The 14,161-nt window shown below is 44.5% G+C and overlaps 1 protein-coding gene across 4 annotated transcripts in view; it reads left to right on the top strand.

Annotated features, from left to right (window-relative positions):
• Window positions 1-14,161, top strand: part of PDE6D (phosphodiesterase 6D) — a 64,295-nt gene that overhangs the window by 1,230 nt on the left and 48,904 nt on the right. The gene's annotated exons all lie outside the window — the stretch shown is intronic.

Here is a 14,161-nt window from a genome sequence, read left to right on the forward strand (position 1 = left end):
CTTTGGGGCCCCTCCCCTGGGTGCTTAGCAAAGCACTGTTCTCTGACCCCCACCTGTCGGGTTGTCACAGTGCCCATTTCACCCCTACACATTTGAATTATTTTGTCATAGCCAGAAACCAAGTTGGTAGTAGAACACAGTGCGAGAAGAGGGTCAGGAGGTTTGGGATGTACAGATGAAAATCTCCAGTGGAATCCTGTTAGGCTTGTTTAAAAACCCAAGGCTGTGTTAGCCTTGCAGACTTCATCCGTGCTCAGCTTTCAGTACTTTCATGTGGTGGAGTTTAGGAACAACCTCTCAAAGCTCCATGTTCCCTTCTGGGTTTCTCTTCATAATGGAGCCTCGACAGGGATAGGCATAGCTCAAGTGTTCGGAGAGCTATGACATGGATTTTATTTTTTCTCTTGCATACTTTATACTTAACATATGTGTTGCAGACAGTAAACCAGAGAATTTGAGATTTTGGATTGCAATTAATGTATTTCTGAAAACCCGGAAGGTGGCTTTTGAGCAAGGCAGAAAAGGAATGCTTGAGCTTCTCACCATTCGTTCAGTCTTGGCTCTTGAACTTGTTGAGAAAGAAGCGGAGGACAAATATGAAAGAGTAGAGAGCAGGAGGTGTCAGCCCACTGGCAGGAATGGGGAATTAACCAGTTCAGCCGTGATGTTGCTGCGTCGACAAACAGGCTTTCAGGGAAAGTTTGAGTGGAGCTAAGTAAGCCCTGAGACAGGAGAGCAGCCGCATAAAGTTGGGAAGCAGTGAAGTGAGAGTGCTGGTCCTCCGTGTCCTTTACTGGCATCTGAGGATTAAGAGAGAAAAGGAAAGCAAGAACCATAGGATTTGCTGCCTTGGAATTCTAGCTTTACATTCCTGACCCCATATCCCTGCACAACTTCTGTAACCTCTACCTCAGTTTTCTCATGTAAAAATAAGAATAATAATACCTGGTTGTGAGATGAAATGAATTGATCTCCAAAGTATTCAGAAAAGCACCTGGTGTAAGCATCGTGTGCTAGCTATTGTTGCGAGAGAAATTCCAGATCATTTCTCTTGCATTTTAGTATTGATCCTTTGCCTATGAAGTATGTTGCAAGTATTTTTTTCTCAATGTATTGCTTGTCCCCTTCTTTTGTTGAACAGGATTTTTAAATTATCATTCCAGATTTATTAGTATTTCCTTCTTCTGCATGTGGCATATCGTTTAAAGAGAACTTCTTTATCCCAAGATTAATCAAATAGCCTGTTTTCTTCTCTTTTCAATATTTAGCTCCTCAGCCTAACTGCAGGGTGTTTACATGTGTGTGGTGGAGATCTAATCATTGCTTCCATAGTCGTCCCAGGACTATTCACTAAATAGCTGCTCTGTCCTTTCCTCACTGTTTTGAAATGCCATCTTTGTCTTATAGAAAGTTTCTATAAGAAATGGATTTTCTTTTTAGAATATTTCTATTTCATTGATCCATCTGTGCACATTTAGTTTAATTACTATAGTTTTATAGTATGACTTAGTATAGTCCGCAGAAGGATTGGCATTTCATGAACAGAGTACATGTGTTTAAAGTCATTGTAAAGGCCCCATAAATATTTGTGTTCCTTTTATTCACACAGAACATTGCCCATCTGTCCATTATACAAGTAGAAACCAAATAAATGTGAATTACAAATTACATAAATCAGATATGGTCAGAGAAAATTTAGTGTAAGCTTTTTTATTTGCCTTGTTATTTCAAAAATAAAATATTTGTAAGATTTCCATGTCATCTACACCCCACCATTTTTTAACTGACACTCATTATCTGTGTTTCTTTTCTGTTTGTTAAAAGTACAACATTTCCTAGCTGTAAATTAAAACCATGAGTGAAATATGACTTGGGGGACAAATGTAATTCTCCTACAAAGGTTTTGGGTTTGGTTATTTTAAGCAGCTTCAGTTGTTATTTGTAATCCCACATTCTCCGTATCATTCACTCAACAAAGGTGTCTGTTAAGAAGAGAGTACTGTGTATTTGAAGAATACAAAAATGAATTCATTTCATTTTTATGCAGACTATTTTTTCATTTTTATGCAGACTATTTTTATGTCTGGTTAGAGGAGATACCTTAAAAAGCAGTGTATTTTGGAAAATAGTTTTTAATTTTTCTATTATAAACTACCTAGAAAATGACCTTTCTTAACATTTTAATATAGCCTAATATGGCTAATGTTTAAAGCTTTTATTAAAATGGGATTATGAGTATTATTTTGTAACATACTTTTTAATGTAATAAATTACCATGTTCATAATTTCTGAGATAGTTATTTCCAATTTATTATTATTTATTTGACAGAGTTATAGACACATAGAGGGAGAGAAAGAGAGAAAAGCCTTCCATCCACTAGTTCTCTCCCCAGATAGCCGGAGCTGGGCCAGCCCGAAGCTAGGAGCCAGGAGCTTCTTCTGGGTCTCCTACATCAGGCAGGGGCCCAATCACTTGGGCCATCCTCCACTGCTTTCCTAGGCCATAAGCAGATAGATAGCTGGAATGGAAGAGGAGCACCCAAAATATGACCTAGTGTCCATATGGAGTGCCAGCGTCACAGGTGGAAGCCCAGCTCACTACACCACAGTGCCAGCCCCTCCAATTGTTTTCAGTGACATAGATGTGCCATATTACTCCTTTTTAAATTCATTTATTTATTTATTCATTCATTCATGTAAAAGAGTTACAAAGAGGGAGAGAGAGAGAGATCTATCCACTGGTTCATGCCCCAGATGGCTGCAATATCTGGGACTGAGCTACACTGAAGTCGGGAGCCAAGAGCTTCATCTGGGTCTCCCATGTGGGTGGCAGGGGCCCAAGCACTTGGGCCATCCTCTGCTGTTTTTCTCAGGCCATTAGCAGGGAGCTGAACTGGAAGTGGAGCAGCGGGGACACGAGCTGGTGCCCATATGAGATGCCAGCATCATAGGCGGCAGCTTTACCTGCTGTGTCACAGTGCCAGCCCCTGTCATATTACTCTTTTTTAAAAAGATTTTCTTTATTTATTTTAATTTTTTTAGATTTATTTATTTATTTGAAAGTCAGAGTTACACAGAGAGAGGAGAGGTAGAGAGAGAGGTCTTCTGTCCGGTGGTTCACTCCCCAGATGGCCACAAGGGTCGGAGCTGTGCCGATCAGGAGCCAGGAGCTTCTTCCAGGTCTCCTACACGGGTGCAGAGGCCCAAGGTCTTGGGCCATCTTCTACTGCTTTCCCAGGCCATAGCACAGAGCTGGATTGGAAGAGGAGCAGCCGGGACTAGAACCGGCACCCATATGGGATGCCGGCGCTTCAGCCCAGTGCGTTAACCCACTGCACCACAGCACCGGCCCCAGATTTTATTTATTTGAGAGGCAGAGTTACAGACAGAGAGGGAGAGACAGCAAGATTGGTCTTCCATCCTCTAGTTCACTCCCCAAATGGCCGGAGCTGAGCCGATCTGAAGCCAGGAACTAAGAGCTTCTTCCGAATCTCCCATGTGAATGCAGAGACCCAAGCACTTGGACCATCTTTTACTGCTTTCCCAGGCCATTAGCAGGGAGCTGCATCAGAAGTGGAGCAGCTGGGACTCAAACCAGTGCTGTGATGCCAGCACTGCAGGTGGAGGCGTAACCTACTATGCCACAGTGCTGGTATCCATATTGCTCTTACACTAGCTTTCTTGTATGATCTGTAATGCACCGTTTTACCTTTTCAAGTTACTTTTTCATCAACATAAATATTTAGCTTTATCAAGTTAATATAAAGAAGCAGACTTGGGGCCAGCGCTGTGGTGTAGTGGGTAAAGCCGCCGCCTGCAGTGCTGGCATCCCATATGGGCTCCAGTTGCAATCCAGCTCTCTGCTGTGGCCTGGGAAAGCAGTAGAAGATGGCCCAAGTGCTTGGGCCCCTGCACCTGTGTGGGAGACCCGGAAGAAGCTCCTGGCTCCAGGCTTCAGATTGGCGCAGCTCTGACTGTTGTGGCCAATTGGAGAGTGAAGCAGTGGATGGAAGATTCTCTCTCTCTGTCTCTCTCTGCCTCTCCTTTTTTCTGTGTGTAAATTTTTCAAATGAATAAATAAATCTTTAAAAAAAAAAGGCAGCAGTCTGCCATAATGGTGGATTATACTTTGTAATCTATCTGGAATTTGCTTTGATAAAAGATGAAGTAGTGCTTTAACATTTTTTTAACTTTTTTAAAGATTTTTTTTTATTTGAAAGACAAAGTACAGAGAGACAAAGACCATCCATCCACTAGTCTACTCCTCAAATGGCTGCAACAGTCAGGGCTGGCCCAGGCCAAAACCAGGTGCCTGGAACTCCATCACAGTCTCCCATGTGGGTGCAGGGCCACAAGCACTTGGACCATCTGCCGCTGCTTTTTCAGGTTCATTAGGAAGCTGGATTGGAAGTGGAACAGTGAGGACTCAACCTGGCACCAATATGGGATGCTGATGTTGCAGGCTGTGGCTAACCCACTGCACCACAACACCAGCCTCTCAACTTTTTTTAATGGTTGGCTAATTGTCTTCATTTACTTGTGCTCCAGATATTAATATAATATCCTCAATATAAATGAGAATACAGATCAATAAAATATATATTTAACTTAAGATCAAATGATATGAAAGGTCCCCAGAAGAATAAAAATGAATGAAAAATGAGTAAATGAAGAGATACCTTTATTAAAATAATAGTCCAGGTGTCAGCGCTGTGGTGTAGCTGGTGGGGCCACTGCCTGCAGTGCCAGCATCCCATATGGGTGCTGATTCGAGTCCCAGCTGCTGCACTTCCCATCTAGCTCTCTCCTGTGGCCTGTGAAAGCAGTGGAAAGGCACCGGAGCTTGGGTCCCTGCACCTGTGAGGGGGACCTGGAGGAGGCTCCTGGCTTCAGATCGGTGCGGCCCTGGCCACTGTGGCCAATTGGGGAGTGAATGGCAGATGGAGGATATCTCTCTCTTCTCTTCTCTTCTCTTCTCTTCTCTTCTCTTCTCTTCTCTTCTCTTCTCTTCTCTTCTCTTCTCTTCTCTCTGTGTAACTCTTTCAAATAAATAATTAAAAAATAGTCTAAATATTTATTCCCAATTAATAAGAATTTAAAAGATTGACAATACTCAGTATTGGCAACTTTTAAGGGAGCTACTCTCATTTGCTGTGTGTGTATTTTTGATTATGTGTGTAGGCTCTATGGCAAGTAGTTGGCATCTGTCCAAAGTTTACACTTCAGGGCAGCAGAGCATAGGGCACACTAGTGAGCAGCATGGACCTTAAGTTCAGACCAGGTATAACTCTGCAGAGCCTCAAGCACGTTGGGCCTCAGCTTACATCTTCAGAGCGTTGTTAGAGAATTCAGGGAGACTGCATACAAAATGCTTGGCACGGTGCGTGGCCCACAGTAAATAATAAATGTTAACTGCTGTCATTTATTATTAATATTAGTAATAATGATGTCAATATGACCATACAGTCACTTTTCTGAGATATAACATGCCGTCATGCTATTATATATTTTTTAATAAGATGTATTTATTTATTTATTTGAAAGGCAGAGTTACAGAGAGGCAGAGAGAGAGAGAGAGAGGTCCTCCATCTTTTGTCTCACTCCCCAAGTGGCCACAACGGCCGGAGCTGGGCTGATCTGAGGCCAGGAGCCAGGAGCTTCCTCCGGGTCTCCCACATGGGTGCAGGGGCCCAAAGGATTGGGCTATTTTCCACTGTTTTCCCAGGGCACAACAGAAAGCTAGATCGGAAGTGGAGCAGCCAGAACAGGAACTGGCGCCCATATGGGATGCTGGCACCACAGGTAGCAGCTTTGCCCACTACATCAGAGAACCAGCCCCATGTTTTCCCTTTTTTTTAAAGAAAGATTTATTTTTAAAAATTATTTATTTATTTGAAAGGCAGAGTTACAGACAGAGGGAAAGACAGAAAGAGAGATCTTCCGTCCACTGGTTCACTCCCCAAATGGCTGCAACGGCCAGAGCTGGGATCATCCAAAGCCAGGAGCCAGGAGCTTCTTGTGGCTCTACCATGTGGGTGCAGGGGCCCAAATACTCTGGCCATCTTCCACTGCTCTCCCAGGCCATTAGCAGGGAGCTGGATTGGGTGGAGCATCTGGATCTTGAATCGGCATCCATATGAGATGCCGTCACCACAGGCAGAAGCTTAACATCCTACACACAGCCCCTGTTCCTATTATTTTCTTACTAAGAAATTATAATATTTCTGTTGTGTCTCTGAGTAAGTGATGTAATTAATGAGCATTGATGTATGCCTAGGGTTTATCTTGTTGTCTAGGAACAAATCTCATTCCAACTCAATGCAAGTTCACACACAAAAAAAAGAACCTGTTTGGATTAGAAGGTTTCTGAAAGCAACATCTCTTGTATTCTTGCGTTTCCTGTCCTACAGTTTGGTTCCCTATAGCCTTTTTTTTTTTTTTTTAAGATTTATTTATTTATTTGAAAGAGTTACACAGACAGAGGAGAGGCAGAGAGAGAGAGGTCTTTCATCCGATGGTTCACTTCCCAACTGGCCACAACGGCCAGAGCTGCGCCAATTGAAAGACAGAGTTACAGAGAGAGGTAGAGACAGAGAGGTCTTCCACCCACTGGTTCAATCCCCAGATGGTCGCAATGGCCGGAGCTGTGCCGATCTGAAGCCAGGAGCCAGGAGCTTCTTCCAGGTCTCCCACGGGGGTGCAGGGGCCCAAGGACTTGGGCCATCTTCTACTGCTTTCCCAGGCCATAGCAGAGAGCTGGATTGGAAGTGGAGCAGCGGGTCTCAAACCAGCGCCCATTTGGGATGCCGGCGCCTCAGGCCAGGGCATTAACCTGCTGTGCCACAGCGCCAGCCCCCCATATCCTCCTCATAGCACTTTGACTCTCCAGTCAACAACTGTTGGCTTTACATCTTCTATTCTCTTAAGTTTCCTTATTGAAAGTAGTCGACTATTCAACTTCTCTTGAATGTCAGTTTTACACAATACAATCCCTTGACCTAGTGTTAAGAAATGGATTTGAGTTCTTTGGTTCCTCAAATATTGCTTTTGTTTTGTTTTTGTTCCACTTTATTTGAATTGAACTCTGCTAGACTTAAATGCCAATAAAATATAATTTTCTCAAAAAAATATTGCTTTTGTCTATCAACCAAAGTTCTTGGACAGCAACCAAAACATACAATCCATACAGCTCATGAACACTGATCACAGACTGTCTAGTCATGGATGCCATGTATATTGTGATTGGTAGCGTATTTTCCTCGTGCATGGACTTAGAGAAATTGTTATGGTTATTCTGAGTGGATTAAGTGAGTATAATGTACCATTTATTATGTTACTTAGGATTTTAAATTTTTTTTTTTTTTTTTTTGACAAAGTAGACAGTGAGAGAGAGAGACAGAGAGAAAGGTCTTCCTTTGCCACTGGTTCACCCTCCAATGGCCGCAGCGGCTGGCGCACCGCGCTAATCTGAAGGCAGGAGCCAGGTGCTTCTTCTGGTCTCCCATGGGGTATAGGGCCCAAGCACTTGGGCCATCCTCCACTGCACTCCCTGGCTTAAGATTTTTTCTTTCTTTCTTTTATTTATTTATTTTTTTTTTTTTTTTTGACAGAGTGAACAATGAGAGAGAGAGAGAGAAAAAGGTCTTCCTTTGCCGTTGGTTCACCCTCCAATGGCCGCCGCGGCTGGCACGCTGCGGCCAGCGCACCGCGCTAATCTGATGGCAGGAGCCAGATACTTATCCTGGTCTCCCATGAGGTGCAGGGCCCAAGCACTGGGCCATCCTCTACTGCACTCCCGGGCCACAGCAGAGAGCTGGCCTGGAAGAGGGGCAACCGGGACAGAATCCGGCGCCCCGACCGGGACTAGAACCCGGTGTGCCGGCGCCGCAAGGCAAAGGATTAGCCTAGTGAGCCACAGCGCCGGCCCTGGCTTAAGATTTTTACACAGACATTCCTGCTTTGGGTGTGTGTGGTGTGTGTTTTAAGATGAATTTACGGGCCGGCGCCGCGGCTCACTAGGCTAATCCTCTGCCTAGTGGCGCCGGCACACCGGGTTCTAGTCCCGGTTGGGGCGCCGGATTCTGTCCCGGTTGCCCCTCTTCCAGGCCAGCTCTCTGCTGTGGCCAGGGAGTGCAGTGAAGGATGGCCCAGGTGCTTGGGCCCTGCACCCCATGGGAGACCAGGAAAAGCACCTGGCTCCTGGCTCCTGCCATCGGATCAGCGCGGTGTGCCGGCCGCAGCGCGCCGGCTGCGGCGGCCATTGGAGGGTGAACCAACGGCAAAGGAAGACCTTTCTCTCTGACTCTCTCTCTCACTGTCCACTCTGCCTGTCAAAAAAAAAAAAAAAAAAAGATGAATTTACGCTGGCGCCACGGCACCGGTGTGGGAGACCCAGAAGAAGCCTCTGGCTCCTGGCTTCGGATTGGCACAGCCATTGCAGCCAATTGGGGAGTGAACCAGCGAATGGAAGACTTCTCTCTCTCTCTCTCTCTCTCTCTCTCTCTCTGCCTCTCCTCTCTCTGTGTAACTCTGACTTTCAAATAAATAAGTAAATCTTTAAAATTTTTTAAAAATAAAAAAATTTAGTTATTATTTGAAAGAGTTACAGAAAGAGAGAGAGACAGAGAGCTCTTCCGTCTGCTGGCTCACTCCCCAAATGGCCACAACCGCCAGGGCTGGCCAGGCTGAAACCAGGAGCTTCACCCAGTTTCAGACGTGCATACGGACTCCCAAGCACTTGAGCTATCTTCCACTGCTTTCCAAGGCATGTAAGCAGGGAGCTGGACTGGAAATGGAGCAGCTGGGACTTGAACCAGCACCCATATGGGATATGAACTTTCAGACAGCTGCTTAACCCACTGTGGCACAGTGTCAACCTGTTTTTGTGTTTTAAAGAGGAATTTGGAGTAGGTTTCGTTGTTTTTTCTCCATTTTATTTGAAAGGTACAGATAAGACTAAGACACAGATCTTCCATCTACTCCCCAAATGCCTGCAATGCCATAGCTAGGCGAGATTGAAGTTGGGAGCGTGTGTATGGCAGGGATGCAATACTGGAACCATCACCGCTGCTTCCCGGGTGCTAATTAGGCGGATGCAGGTGGGACTCAGTCCTTGGCATTCTGATATGGAGTGTGGGCATCCTAAATGGTATCTTAATTGCTGCACCAAATGCCTGCTTGGATATTTATAGTCTTCTTCAGATCAGACCTTCTTAGTTTCTTTCCAGGATTGTGTTTATAAGTGAAACATTATAATAGCTTCTGCAAAAATTATAGGAAGACTCATGCAGAATTGCACTTGTACCATCACTATATTTGATAGAATTTGGTGCTGAGCCTTGGCAGTTCTGTTTTTATTTTAAGATTGATTGATAGGCAGGTGCTGTGGCTCACATGGCTAATCTGCCTGCGGCGCCGGCACCCCGGGTTCTAGTCCTGGTTGGGGCGCCGGGTACTAGTCCCGGTTGCTCCTCTTCCAGTCCAGCTCTCTGCTGTGGCCTGGGGGGGCGGGGGGCAGCTGAGGATGGCCCAGGTGCTTGGGTCCCTGCACTTGTATGGGAGACCAGGAGGAAGCACCCGGCTCCTAGCTTTGAATCGGCACAGCGCCAGCCATTAGAGGAGTGAACCAACGAAAGGAAGACCTTTCTCTCTGTCTCTCTCTCTCTCACTGTCTACAACTCTACCTGTCAAAAAAAAAGATTGATTTGAAAGGCTGAGTGACACAGAAATCTTCCATCCACTCCTTCACTACCTCCTGGCTGCTGAAGCTAGGAGCCAAGAACTTTATCCAGGTCTCTGGTGTAGATGGCAAGGTCTCAAGTACTTGGTCCATTTTCTACTGCCTTCCTAGGCATATTAGCAGGAAGCTAGATCTGAAGCAGTGTAGCTATGACTCGAATTGGCACTCTGATGCGAGAGTCAGCTTAACCCACTGTGCCATAACATCAGCCCTCTAGCTTATTATTGGGCTTGAAGACCTCACTTGTCAGCGTTCTCAATCTGAAATCTCCATGGTAGGGGAGGACAAGACTTCTGAATGTATAGAACTCTCTATTCCTGAGCTTTAGCATCATAGGAAGGGATTTTACCCACTGCGCCACAGCGCCGGCCCCAGGAAGGGATTTTAAAGATCATCTTGTCCAGCAGCTCGACTATTCTAACCACTGTGTGAATGCTTAAAACTCAAATTATCGGCCGGCGCCACGGCTCACTAGGCTAATCCTCCGCCTTGCGGCACCAGCACACCGGGTCCTAGTCCTGGTCTGGTTGCCCCTCTTCCAGACCAGCTCTCTGCTGTGGCCAGGGAGTGCAGTGGGGGATGGCCCAAGTCCTTGGGCCCTGCACCCCATGGGAGACCAGGATAAGTACCTGGCTCCTGCCATCGGATCAGCGCGGCGGCCATTGGAGGGTGAACCAACGGCAAAAGGAAGACCTTTCTCTCTCTCTCTCTCTCACTGTCCACTCTGCCTGTCCAAAAAAAAAAAAAAAAACACACAACTCAAATTGTCAAGATTTCAAGAGCAGCATTCTCTTTTTGCTTTTAACCTGCTGATAATTTTGAAGCTGAGAGGAAAAGCAAATATATTATTCTCCAATATCCATGCAGATCTCAGTGGGTTGGGTTAAAGAAGCACATTTTTGGTGAAAGTGATGGTCTACTAAATGAGCATACTTGGGAGCCCCCCCCCCCTTTTTTTTAAGTTTATTTGTTTGAAAGGCAGAGTTAGAGAGTGGCAGAGGCAGAGAGAAGTCTTCGATCTGCTGGTTCACTCCCCTGTGGCCACAATGGCTGGAGCTGGGCCAATCTGAAGCCAGGAGCCTGGAACTCCTTCTGGGTCTCCCATGTGGGTGCAGGGGCCCAAGGACCTGGGCCATCTTCTACTGCTTTCCCAGGCCATAGCAGAGAGCTGGATCGGAAGTGGAGCAGCTGGGTTTTGAACCAGCGTCCATATGGGATGCCAGCACTGCAGGTGGCTGCTTTACCCACTATGCTACAGTGCTGCCCCATAATTGGGAGCCTTTTAGTCTTCAGTGAACAGGGCTTAGCCATGTGGATCCGACCCAGATAAGGAGCATTTAAAAGGAGCCTGCAATATATTCAGTAATTAGGGAACTGGGGGCATTGAACTTAAAGATGGAAAGAGTTTAGGGCAAGGGATGTGTGTGTTCTCATGTACAGTTTAAAAAACTATTCTAAAAAGGAAAAATGTGAGCTGTGTGGCTCTCAGAGTACAAGACACAAGGGTAGAAATTATAGGAGACAGAACTTAGCCTAGTTTTTAACAGAGCTACCTAAAAAACAAAAAAATTCCAGGACGTAAAATACAGCAGATAAATGGCTGTCCATCAAGAGTGTTGCAGAAGGAAATTGCATTTGCATCAAATTTGTGTGTTTTCAAGTCAGTGATCTCCAGAAAGACTGAAATTCCTCTCCAGCACTGCAATTCTTTGATGTAGTGATAACCTCCCTCAACCGACAAGGACTCTTTCCAGCAGGTATTTCTACTGAGAGAGGTTCTACTCCTAAAATAGGCGAAGTATTTTTTTGTGATTTGATGTAATTAAAACATATCATTGCCTCTGTTTTGAAGACAACTGTTTTCTCAGATTTCAGTATTGATGAAGTTTTTGTTGTTGAGTGTGTTGTGATTACACTGATTCAGAGTTAGAGAAATTATTGCCCTGAATATAAAGTCTAGAGAACTTGACATAAATAGAAAGTAAATAATACTACAAATACAACCACAAGAAGAAAAGAGGTGGCCTAATAATATCTGATATTCCTATAGTGTGTTTAAGTTTTTCAAAGTACTTTGATATATTTTTATGGCATTATTTCAACAACATTGTGTACTATTATCGCTATTTTATAAATGAGAAAATTGACAATTATCAAGGTTGTTTCTGGGATAAAAGCAAAATCTTATTTATTTTTACTTTTTTTAAAGATTTATTTATTTATTTGAAATGTAGAGGCAGAGAGAGACACACAGAGAAGGGTTTTACTTTTTTTTTTTAAGATTTATTTATTTATTTGAAAGTCAGAGTTACACAGAGAGAGGAGAGGCAGAGAGAAAGAGAGAGGTCTTCCATTTGATGGTTCACTCCTCAATTGGCCGCAACTGCCAGAGCTGCACCGATCTGAAGCCAGGAGCCAGGAGCTTCTCCAGGTCTCCCATGCGGGTGCAGGGGTCCAAGGACTTAGGCCGTCTTCTACTGTCTTCGCAGGCCATAGCAGAGAGCTGGATCAGAAGTGGAGCAGCCAGGTCTCAAACCAGCGCCCATAAGGGATGCCGGCACTTCAGGCCAGGGCATTAACCTGCTGCGCCACAGTGCTGGCAAGGGGTTTTCCATTCAATGGTTAACTCCCCAGATGGCCTCAATGGCTGAAACTGTGCCAATCAGAAGCCAGGAGCCAGGAGATTCTTCTGGGACTCCCATGTGGGTGCAGGGGCACTGTTTTCCCAGGCCATAGCAGAGAGCTGGATCAGAAGTGTAGCAGCTGGGACTTGAATTGGCCTCCATATGGGATGCCAGTACTGCAGGCAGCAGCTTTACCCATTGCACCATACTGCTGGGCCCCAAAATCTTCATTTAAACTTGATTTGTCTCCCTACAAAGCCTACATTTTCTATGATGTACTATGATGCATCTCTGGAGAGTTTGTTTTTATTGCTATACAATTGTCTCTATATTATTGAGTTTGAGTTTTAAAATTTTCCTTAATGTTTAATTCACAGTCAGATTTATTTTTCACTTGAAAATTTTTCTCTTCCATTGAGCTCAGATACCCTATATTGGTCTTTGTTTTTTCTTTACTTTCACAAGAGTGGGGCAGAGTTTATTTTAGAGTTGCCTGAGAACAAACACATTTTCCAGAAAGTATTTAAGCAGCAGGTGAATATATTCTGCTTGAATATCTTTCCCATCTTAAACATAATCCTTTGTTGTCAAGAAGTAGCTATTCACAGGAATCTGATTAACAACTATCACTGTGATCTAATGTAGGAGTTTGTTGCCCAAAGTTTGATGAACACAAGGTGGTATCCATATAGTTTTATCTAGGAAAGCTACTCACAAAATTTATCCCTAAGGACATGGTCTTCAGATGAGAAATTCTGATCATCTCATTAATAGGAAAAGGTGAGAGAATCTCACAAGACCCATTTGGATGTTAGCACAGATAAGCAGGTATCTCCTGGCTTTTGTCAGACCAGACAGAGCTACCCTGTAGCTTAAGTTATTTCAGCTTTGTTCTGGAATCTTTCCTTAAATTTGTATGGAAAGTATGTTGTGGGTAAATTTTGGAACCAGCTTTAGGGTTTCTGTTATAGAATGTTACACATTTAGGGTTAGGTGTTGATTTTTTTGTTTTTGTTTTCGGTTTTTTGATTTTTTTTCCTTCTTTTGTTTTTGTATTTTTTTTTACTGTTTTTAGAGTTAGCTTTTCGTTTGTTTTTAAGATTTATTTATTTATTTGAAAATCAGAGTTACACAGAGAGAGGGGGAGACAGAGAGAGAGAGAGAGAGAGAGAGAGAGAGAGAGATTGTCCATCTTCTGACTCATTCCCCAGGTGGCTGCAATGACCAGAGCTGGACCAGACCAAAGCCAGGAGCTTCATCCAGGACTCCCACATGGGTCGCAGGGGCCCAAACACTTGGACCATTTTCTGCCGCTTTTCCCAGGCCATTAGTAGAGAGCTTGATCCGAGGTAGAGAAGCCAGGACACAAATTGGCACCCATATGGTGGCTTTACCCATCACACCGCAGGGTTAATTTGAAAGGTTTCGATAGGTATATATGCATTTAGAATCTAACAGACTATATCCTTCTCTGTAATTCTTTGATAAAAAAATATGGATGAATGTTCATGTGTTTGACCTGGTGGTTAAGATGTCTGCAACCCATATCAGAATGCCTGGATTCAAGTCCCACTCCACTCAATTCCAGATTCCTGCTAATGTATACCCTGGGAAGCGTCAGGTATTGGCTCATGTGGTTGGGTCACTGCCACTCATGTGGAAAGCTGAGCTGGGTTCTTGGCTCCTAGTTTTGCCCCAGCCCTGCCCTAGCTGTTGGGGGTATTTAGGGAGTGAACCAGTAGATGGGAGCTCTCTGTCGGTCAGTCTCTCTCTCTCTTTCTCTCTGCCTGTCAAGTAA

Source organism: Oryctolagus cuniculus, chromosome 3 (genome assembly GCF_964237555.1).
Source record: "Oryctolagus cuniculus chromosome 3, mOryCun1.1, whole genome shotgun sequence".
In the NCBI taxonomy this organism is placed as follows: Eukaryota; Metazoa; Chordata; class Mammalia; order Lagomorpha; family Leporidae; genus Oryctolagus; species Oryctolagus cuniculus.